Source organism: Poromitra crassiceps, assembly GCF_964638095.1.
Source record: "Poromitra crassiceps genome assembly, chromosome: 5".
Classification (NCBI taxonomy): Eukaryota; Metazoa; Chordata; class Actinopteri; order Beryciformes; family Melamphaidae; genus Poromitra; species Poromitra crassiceps.
In genome coordinates this window covers 62,657,348-62,666,373 of record NC_139642.1, presented here as the reverse complement: position 1 = coordinate 62,666,373, position 9,026 = coordinate 62,657,348, and positions in this window count along the sequence as shown.

The following is a 9,026-nucleotide window of genomic DNA, read 5'->3' as shown; positions in this document are numbered from 1 at the left end:
GTCTGAAAGTCAGCAGCCAAAGAGACAGACAACACAAGCCAAAAGGAGACACTCGAGGAGTAACTCCAAGATGCAGAGTAAACTTCCAGCAGTCAACACGAAGGGTAAATGGATTAATGAGAAGTTGTCCGTGTATCTACTATTTCATATCTCCACGCCACGGGCATATTACGTTAGCCGAGTCGGCTCAGCTGAGCTCTGTGTACAGCCTGGCTGCTACTAGCTACAGGCTAGCGATCTGCAAACTGTGGAATGGAATTTCTGGAGACTGGAACGGAGGCGTGCCTCTGCCTCATGTTACTTGGGCTTGTTCAGCGCGAGCCATGTAAAAACTGGATCGGCAGCACATGGCATTACGTCAGTATCGCCACTTGATACCGATATTGGATCGGACCCATCCCAACTTTTTATCAATATTTTTTTAACCTAACATAATTTTTTATAGATCATCTTTTTAGACTTAGCGCCAAACTTTGTTTTTCTACATACTTTCTCCGAATTGTAACGTACCTTATTAACTTCAGCCATTTCCTCTTCTCTTTCTCATCGCAAGAAAAACGGTAGAATGACAGTTGAATCGTTTTTTGTTGTTGTCTCGGATCTATTCCAACAATGAGGGACACAGCATGCGGCATATTGACCATGCAGAGGCTTCTCGGCTTGGCGCTTGGACCCGGAAGTAGTATTGTTGGGAGGTCATACGTCACAGCTTAACAAGTGAATTATGTTTTTATTGTGTCCTTTCTGGATGCGATAGGATGCGTTTTAATGTACCCTTATTTTCTACACATGCAAGCCAAAGATACATTTCTGACGTTTGTAGGGAAAAAGTAGACAAAGTATTTTTCTATTGTATTATTGTGTGTAGCCTGATGGTGCTCCTAAGCTAGTGGACTAACCTGCTCTGTGCAGCTTCACTTGGGGTTGCAACAGGACATGGAGCAGCTTCCTCAGGCAGAGGATCTCCTGCTCTGACCGCTGGACTTTGTCTTCGTACTCCGTCACGGTTTTCTCAAACAGCCCCAAAATCTCCTTCGCAGCCGCAGTTAGCCGCTCGGTGAGCAGCGCTCTCAGCTCCTCCGGCTGGATTTCAGACGTTTGGTCTCCTTTTTCCAGCAGCAGCAGAAAGTCTTCAGCAGCACAGCTGATACGCTCCTGTACAAACAGCCTCAGCAGCTGCACGGCCCCGCTGCTGCTGACAGACATTTTACTCTCTGCTTACTTTCTGCTGCAGCACGTCAGCCTCCCATCCTTCAGACAGGACTGATTTGTGGGTCAACGTGGTTCATGTTTGTTGAGTGGAAAGTGGAAAGAGGCGAGTGCGCCTCCTGCAGGCCTGGAGGGGCACAAGAAGATTCAACTTGAGAGTCACACACTGAAATGAACAAGTACTGATCGTGTTAAATTGAACAGGGTGATGTGCACTTAACTCCCACTAGTTTGTTTGTCAGTTAGTGTAATCACTGTGTAATCACTGTGGGGCATCGGTAAAAAGAAATGCGCCTCTTGAGTTTGATTTGTGTTCAGTGAGCTTATTAACACCTTCACGCACTGTGTACCATTAATAGTTTCAGACAGGGAAGTATGATTTCCCCTTTGTATGATTCTGAATTACATACAACAATGGAACACTGGAACCTATAATATATAGACTGAAGCAGTATCATAACAGACTGTGGCATGTATCCGCTGAGAATGGTCGCTGGGCTGGCTGGGAAGCCGGTCCTCAAAAATCTGATTTTGAAATAGGCGTTGTTTTGATAAACTGACCTCATAAAACGGGGATCTATATTGTTACGTGTGTCTACTAAAATTATTCCGCAACTAGGCTTCCGTTCCGATATAATAGTTTGCCCCACCCGACCCTACCTGTGACTTCAAAGTGCAGAAATAAGGTGAGTGTAATGCCCAACACAGATTGTCGAACGAAAATCGTATGGTCCATGAGAGGGCTCTTACTACAGTGAAGTCCTGAGACGAACATAGAAAGAGCCTGAGGGTAAGTTGAGGGGGTACTGTTGGCATGGCAAAACAGCTCAGGGGGTGCATATCCCTCCATAATACAAAGTAGGCTACAGCATCTCGCGTCGAGGCTAATACAGCCAGTATGCAGAGCTAACCCTAGCCTACTTATTTAAAGTCTGATGGTGAATTGAGACACGTAGCATCGCATGCCATCAAAATCTCACTCCAGCCAGGTACCCAAAGTTGGCAGCCCTGCCTTATGTTACGGAGTCTCAGAGCCATTCATGGGCTAGGCTAGGTAACAAATGGGGTTTGGCCTATTTGCACACTCGGAACAGTGCCTCGCTACGAGCGCCCTCCAAACGTCTAGAAACAACCACCATGTCCCTCCATAATACAAAGTACAACATTGCTATATTGCATGAAATATAGTTATTGCTTATCATCGCAATATACCTAGCTAGATGATCAGCTCATACAGCCAGTATGCAGAGCTAACCCTGCTAACAACATGAGCATGAATTAGCATCCGACATGTAAATAGCAACTTAGACTTATGTCTGCGACAGAAAGGGAAACTTGCCTCTCAATGGACGCAGTCGCACACGGGCCCTCGCTGTCCAAACTATGCAGTGCTAACTACGCTTTAACTCGAAGTAACCAGCTCGGTATTCAGCGGACCTATGTTGCAACTTGCCGCATAGCTAGCGAGCTACTACCAATGTGTGGCTAGCTAGTCTGGGCACCTTCCACCCCGCTTTTTGTCATGGGGGCGTAAACCCCGGACCCAGAATTAACACCGGATGGCAATGCGCCTAACAACGTCTTTGTTGCCGTTAGCTTGACGCGGTGATGTTACCTAAACTAGAGTCTGATCAAAACAAAGCTAGCGTTACATAAAACAAAACGTTTATGCAATATGGCATCTCCGCCACCACCGCCTGACACACCGGTCAAAACGGTGAAAGAGGATTCTGATACTTGGGTCAAATTGTCAAGTTAACGTGAAAGTTGACGAGCTAGAAACGCTGCCATCCGGTCTAGGGCGGGCTCTAGGCGGGAACCAGTAGGGTGACAAAATCAATTGTGGGCGGGAGCCAGGCTCTTTCTCGCCGAGAAGAGCCTGGTGACGCGAGGTTAGTGGCTAGCTAGCAAGCCTTCTTCTTCTACGCGTTTATTGGCAGATTGCAAACCAACTATTAAGGTGCATACCGCCACCTACTGTAATCGAGTACTTTTAAAATTTCAGATATTTACATTGAAAAACTCCACCCAAAGTGCTCAAATTCAAAATCATTGTCCATACTAAGTTAGTATTACTAACTAACTAACATACTGTAGCGCGGGGTAAGGTGGAGTATTATGGGATAGCTAGTAGTGTGTATGTCTAACTGTATCTGTGTTATGTTGTTCTGTGCATGTGGGGTTTGGGGTTTTGGAGTGGCAAGTGAAGGGAGCATACGGGCAGTGGGTGGAGACTAGGGAGAGCTGTGTGGAGCTGGAAGAGAGCAGACGTGCTGGGGAGAGCTAGGCTAGGCTAGGAGAAGCTAGCGAGGTGTTGGCGTGCCTGCCTTCATGTGTGTCTGTTCGCTCGCTAATAAAGAGTTTGATAAGCCAAAGGATCTGCCTCGGTGTGCGCCTCATTCCGCCACATTGGTGTCAGAAGTGGGATCGTTTTGGCTTAAAAATCAGGCTCGACTTAGCGTTAGCAGTTAGCCGTTTCTAGCTAGCTGCCATGGACGACCACAGCGGAATGGCACGTGACGGAGCACGCCGGGAGTTGACGATACCTCCGGAGCACAGCTGGTGGTCTGCCAACTTGGGGAAGATGGAAGCCCGGTTGTTGAAAGAGGTCAGACGGCTGTTGGAGGCTACGCCTGCCTGGGCGGAGAAGTTGATGCAGCTAATAAAAGAGGCCACTCTGCACGGTGAGCAGCGGCAGGAGCCAGCGCGGACAGCTTGTTGGACTTGTGGGAGAGTGGGTCACTTAGCGAGAGGGTGCCACTACGGTTCCGGGAGAGGGACCAGACCCAGGGAGCAGAGACTTTGGGCGCGTCCAGGTGTCTGCTGGACGTGCGGGACATCTGGACATTTGGCCAGGGTGTGCCCCGACGCTTTCCGAGATCAAAGGACAGTGCGAACGGAGGGAGGTCCGCCTGGAGGAAGGGTAAAGGCCTAAACATGGTCGTCCGTCAGAGCCTCGCCCCGCCCTCCCCGTGTGACGGCGGGTGGAGCCCCGTCCTACGGGGAGGGGCCGCCGTCGGCTGACGGGGGCTGCTCGAAAATGTGACTTCACGGCGACGATACGTGCGTGACGACAGCTGCAGGAGAGTTGTGATTGGCCGTTGCCCTGGCTCTTCGTCGTAAAGTCGCCTTTCAAAGCATGATGTTAGATTATAACAACTAGTTGTGTGGCTTAGCCTTCCCAAATGTTGAGGGTCGTTTTTTAGAATTTAATACATAGAATTGGGAACGTTACATTCAATTTCATTCAGACTGCCTGGCACACAATCTCCGCCATTTTCACACGGAGCTTCCGCGGGGGGGGGGAGGGGGGGGCGTAGTGGCGTCCGAGCATGTGGGGCTCGCTGGCGCCGCCAGACGGCGAGACGGCTCCAATTCGAGGCGGACGGACGACCATGTTTAGGCCTTAAGGCTCTGTTGGACGTGCCGTTCGCCTCAGCACTTAGCTAGAGAGTGCACTGAGACTGTGGGGAACGGAGGAGACACACAGCCTGGGGAGGAGGTGAGCCACCAGAGGGAAGAGCCAGTTCTTCAGGTCGGGGCGATTGTGTTTCCTGAGGTACCAGCGGTGCAAATGTCGGAAGAGCCGGCCCAGTCAAACTGCTCCACACCCCCCGCTGGTGCTGTGCGGAGGCCCGGGGTGGAGAGTGAGATGCCGTCCATTTGTGTTCCCACCGCTGACCTGAGCTCGCCGCCCCCTGGTGGAGGGTGGAAGGACAAGCGTCTACAGGTGGAGGATGAGAACGTGACTATGGGGGATGTCGATGTGGAGGAGTGGATACGCAGACAGGAGGAGGACGCTAGCGTTGGACCGGTGCGCAAGTGGGTGGCGTTCGGACGCCGGCCTTCCGTGGAGGAGGTTGGCATGTGTTCAAGTACCACGAAGGGACTGTGGGAGTTGTTTCCGGACCTGAGGGTGTGGGAGTCGGGGATTCTGGGGTTGGAAGGGCGCGGGAAGAGTGGCAGAGTCGTGGTTGTGCCCAGCTGCCTGCGGGGGTTGGTGCTACGGGGGGCGCACAGGGGCCACAGCGGTCAGGGGCATCGCGGGCCTGAAGAGACACTCAGCCGCCTTTGTCGACATTTCTACTGGGTGCAGATGGAGGAAGAGGTAGAGGACTACTGCCTTTGCTGTATTGAGTGCGGTGCGGGGAGGGGGAACAAAACTGTTGAGTGGGGAAGGGTAGGACCACCTGTGCCATGGTAACATCAGAAACGGAGATGGGCTAGATGCACGTGGGACTTGGGGATGTGATGTGCGGGGGGGGAATAAAAGGGAATAAAAAGGGGAAATGTTCTGTTTAAAATGTAAAATGTTGAATGGCTTATAGTGTTGATGTAGGGTTGTTTTGGGGTGTCATTTGGGGGCAAATGGTTTAAAAAGGGGGGGGCAGTGTAGCGCGGGGTAAGGTGGAGTATTATGGGATAGCTAGTAGGGTGTATGTCTAACTGTATCTGTGTTATGTTGTTCTGTGCATGTGGGGTTTGGGGTTTTGGAGTGGCAAGTGAAGGGAGCATACGGGCAGTGGGTGGAGACTAGGGAGAGCTGTGTGGAGCTGGAAGAGAGCAGACGTGCTGGGGAGAGCTAGGCTAGGCTAGGAGAAGCTAGCGAGGTGTTGGCGTGCCTGCCTTCATGTGTGTCTGTTCGCTCGCTAATAAAGAGTTTGATAAGCCAAAGGATCTGCCTCGGTGTGCGCCTCATTCCGCCACAATACATTACTCAGACGCCATATCCAGGAAGGACCCTCTTAACAGCATCAACCACCATTTCCGTAATTAAAAGATGAAAAAAAATGCAGTGCTAGAAATGACAACGCCTTGCGCCGGGTGTAAGATAGGGCCCATAGTAACCTCGCGTCACCAGGCTCTTCTAGGCCCATAGTCTAGTGGTTCTCAAATGGGGGTCCGGGGACCCCCAGGGGTCCTTGAGGGGGTTCCAGGGGGTCTCCAGCCAAAAGGGGGGTAATGTATTTTCACTATAATTCCATTCATAAGTAACACAATGACTATTTTAAGACAGTTTTAACTTGACAACAATAACAACCGTCACAACCCACCTGAATATCCGGTTTACTTCCTGTATACATAGCTGAGCGCAGGCTGATATTCGGCTCATATTAAATGTTAACGTTAGGCCGTGTCTCCGACAGACACATTAACAAGGTAGCCTATTTCGGTCTTTATGTCTTGTAGTAGTTAGTAGTAGTTGTTGTTGTTGTTGATAGTTGCCATAACAACCACCCCTGTCGGAAAGACGTGCACACGCTGGGTAGGAAGCGTTGTTGTCCCGGAGGCGATATTTTTTTTCGGATGATGGCGAAGGCTATGCGAAGGCATAACCCGCCCCTCTCTGCCTCTGATTGGCCTAGCATCAAACTTCCATCCAAACACATTCGCTTGGCTATCCTGCATTACATCTCTGTTACAGTCTGTGGTCAGACCGTCAGGCTCAGTGGGTCAGACAGACAGCAGTTACGCTTGCTAGCCTGCATGAAAGACGCCAATGTGTTTATGTTTTTAATATAGTCATATCTATGGTTACGCTGCCACTAATCAGAGGCAGAGAGAGCCAGGGGCGGGTTATGCCTTCGCCATCATCCGAAAAAAATAACGCTTCGGGTAAGCTAGCTAGCTAGCTAATGTTAGCTGCTGGTTGGTTGGCTAACTAGCGAATGTTAGCCGTTAGCTAACGTTCGTTAACTAGACAAACACAGACATGCAGAGCTCCAAAAACAGAGCAATTCGTGATTTTGTTACTGTAGTTTCTGCAGAGTAACGTCCATGTAGGCTACCTTTATAACAGTCAGCAGCTATGATAGCATGAGCCAGTCGGGGGGAGGAAGTCCATATATGGTCCATCCGGTCATGGGGCACAGGACATTACGTCACAGGATAACGCGATTGGCTGGCTCAGATCTGTTCAAATCTGAGCCAGCCAATCACATTGTCCTGCACTGTTTGGGACTGTGTATAAAAGGCCACCGCTGACCGGGGTGGGTGGGGGGAACCAGAGGAGAGGAGGAGAGAGAAGAGGAGGGGAGAGAAGAGGAGAGGAGAGGGGGAGAGAAGAGGAGGGGAGAAGGGGAGAGGAGAGGGGGAGAGAGGAGGGGAGAGAAGAGGAGAGCAGGGGAGGAGAGAAGAGGAGAGGGGGAGAGGGGAGAAGAGGGGGGAGGAGAGGGGAGAGGGGGAGAGAAGAGGAGAGGGGAAGAGGAGGGGAGAGAAGAGGAGAGGGAGAGGAGAGGAGGGGAGAGGGGGGGAGGAGAGGAGGGGAAAAGAGGAGAGGAGGGGAGAGCAGAGGGCAGAGGGGGAGAGGAGGAGGAGAGAGGAGAGGGGGAGAGGGGAAGAGGAGAGGAGAGCACCGCCAGCGGCACCACCCCGCTGGGCACAGACACCCAGGCCAGCCACTCCAACCTCCAGGCTGCCACCACCCAGGCTAAGTGCCCCTCTGCTGGGCAGACACCCAGGGCAGCCACTCCCACCACCAGGCTGCCACCACCCGCCCTGCCCCTCACACTGCCCGGGTCCCACACCTGCGCTCAGTATGAGCCAGAAGCGCCCGGCTAGCAGGGTGCTTCATGTGAAAAAATTTGAGAAACATTGATAGTCAATAGATTTGAGATCCTCCCCCACCCCCAAAAAAGTATTGAATTAACTGATGAGTATGGACTGATAGAAACACTGTAGAGTTTAGATTTTTACTCTGAATTCAAACTGACAAATTTTCAGTGCAGTTTCAACAAATGCCTCCACAAGTTCAAGTTCAAGTTTATTGTCATGTGTAGCTTATTAAAAATACAATGAAATACTTGTCCTCTGGCTCTCTCTGCTTCAACACAAAGGGCACACCATCACAAAACCATCCAAAAAGAAGGGTGCACTACAGACATACAGTACATTGACTAGGTACACATTGCTCTTGTATGAATACTTTACTGTAGCCTATATAAACAAAAGAGTACACATTATATAGGCCTATAACAATGTGCGTCAGCTGTTCAGCAACCTGACTGCCTGTGGAAAGACTGTTACTGAGATGGGTGGTGTGTGATTTGATGCTCCAGAAAAATTTACTGTAAATATGAGCTGCTGAATAGGGGGGGCAAATTAACATCTGCCCCCGGGGTGTGATTCCAATCCAATATGACATTGGCATCTGGCCAAAATATCTAAAAGTGTTGAATTTGAGTATGGACTGATAGAAACAGAAACACTGGAGTTTTGATTTGTACTCTATGAGTTAAATTAAAACTGACTTTTTCGCAGTGCAAACAAATTGACATGTGAGGAAATCAAATATCTTGGCCATACTTTCACTGAGGATCATAATGATGACAGATATATAGACAATGCCATGAATTATATGCTCCGGCCAACTACGCAAGTTCAGTATGTGCTCTCTATCCAAGACAAATGCTCATTATTGAAAGCTTTTTGCAGACCTATTGTACAAAGCTTACCTCTGGTGTTGCTACAAGAAGTAGCATGCAGAGGCTTAACCCATTGATACCTGATGCAGCATTTGCATGTATATCCCTCATTTGTGTGCGTATCCCTTTAAGACCGCGAACCGCGTTAACGCGGTTCGCGGTCTTAAAGGGATACACACACAAATGCTGCATCAGGTATCAATGGGTTAAAGTGGCCTACAATGATGCCATGAGGCTGCTGCTTCAGGCCCCTAGATGGCATAGTGCCAGTCAACGTTTTGTGTCCTCTGGTGTCCCGGCATGTGAAGCACTTTTAAGGCATTCAATGTATAATTTTGTGTGTCGCTTGAATGGTTCAGAGAACAGCATCATTGAGGTTCTAACCGACCCACG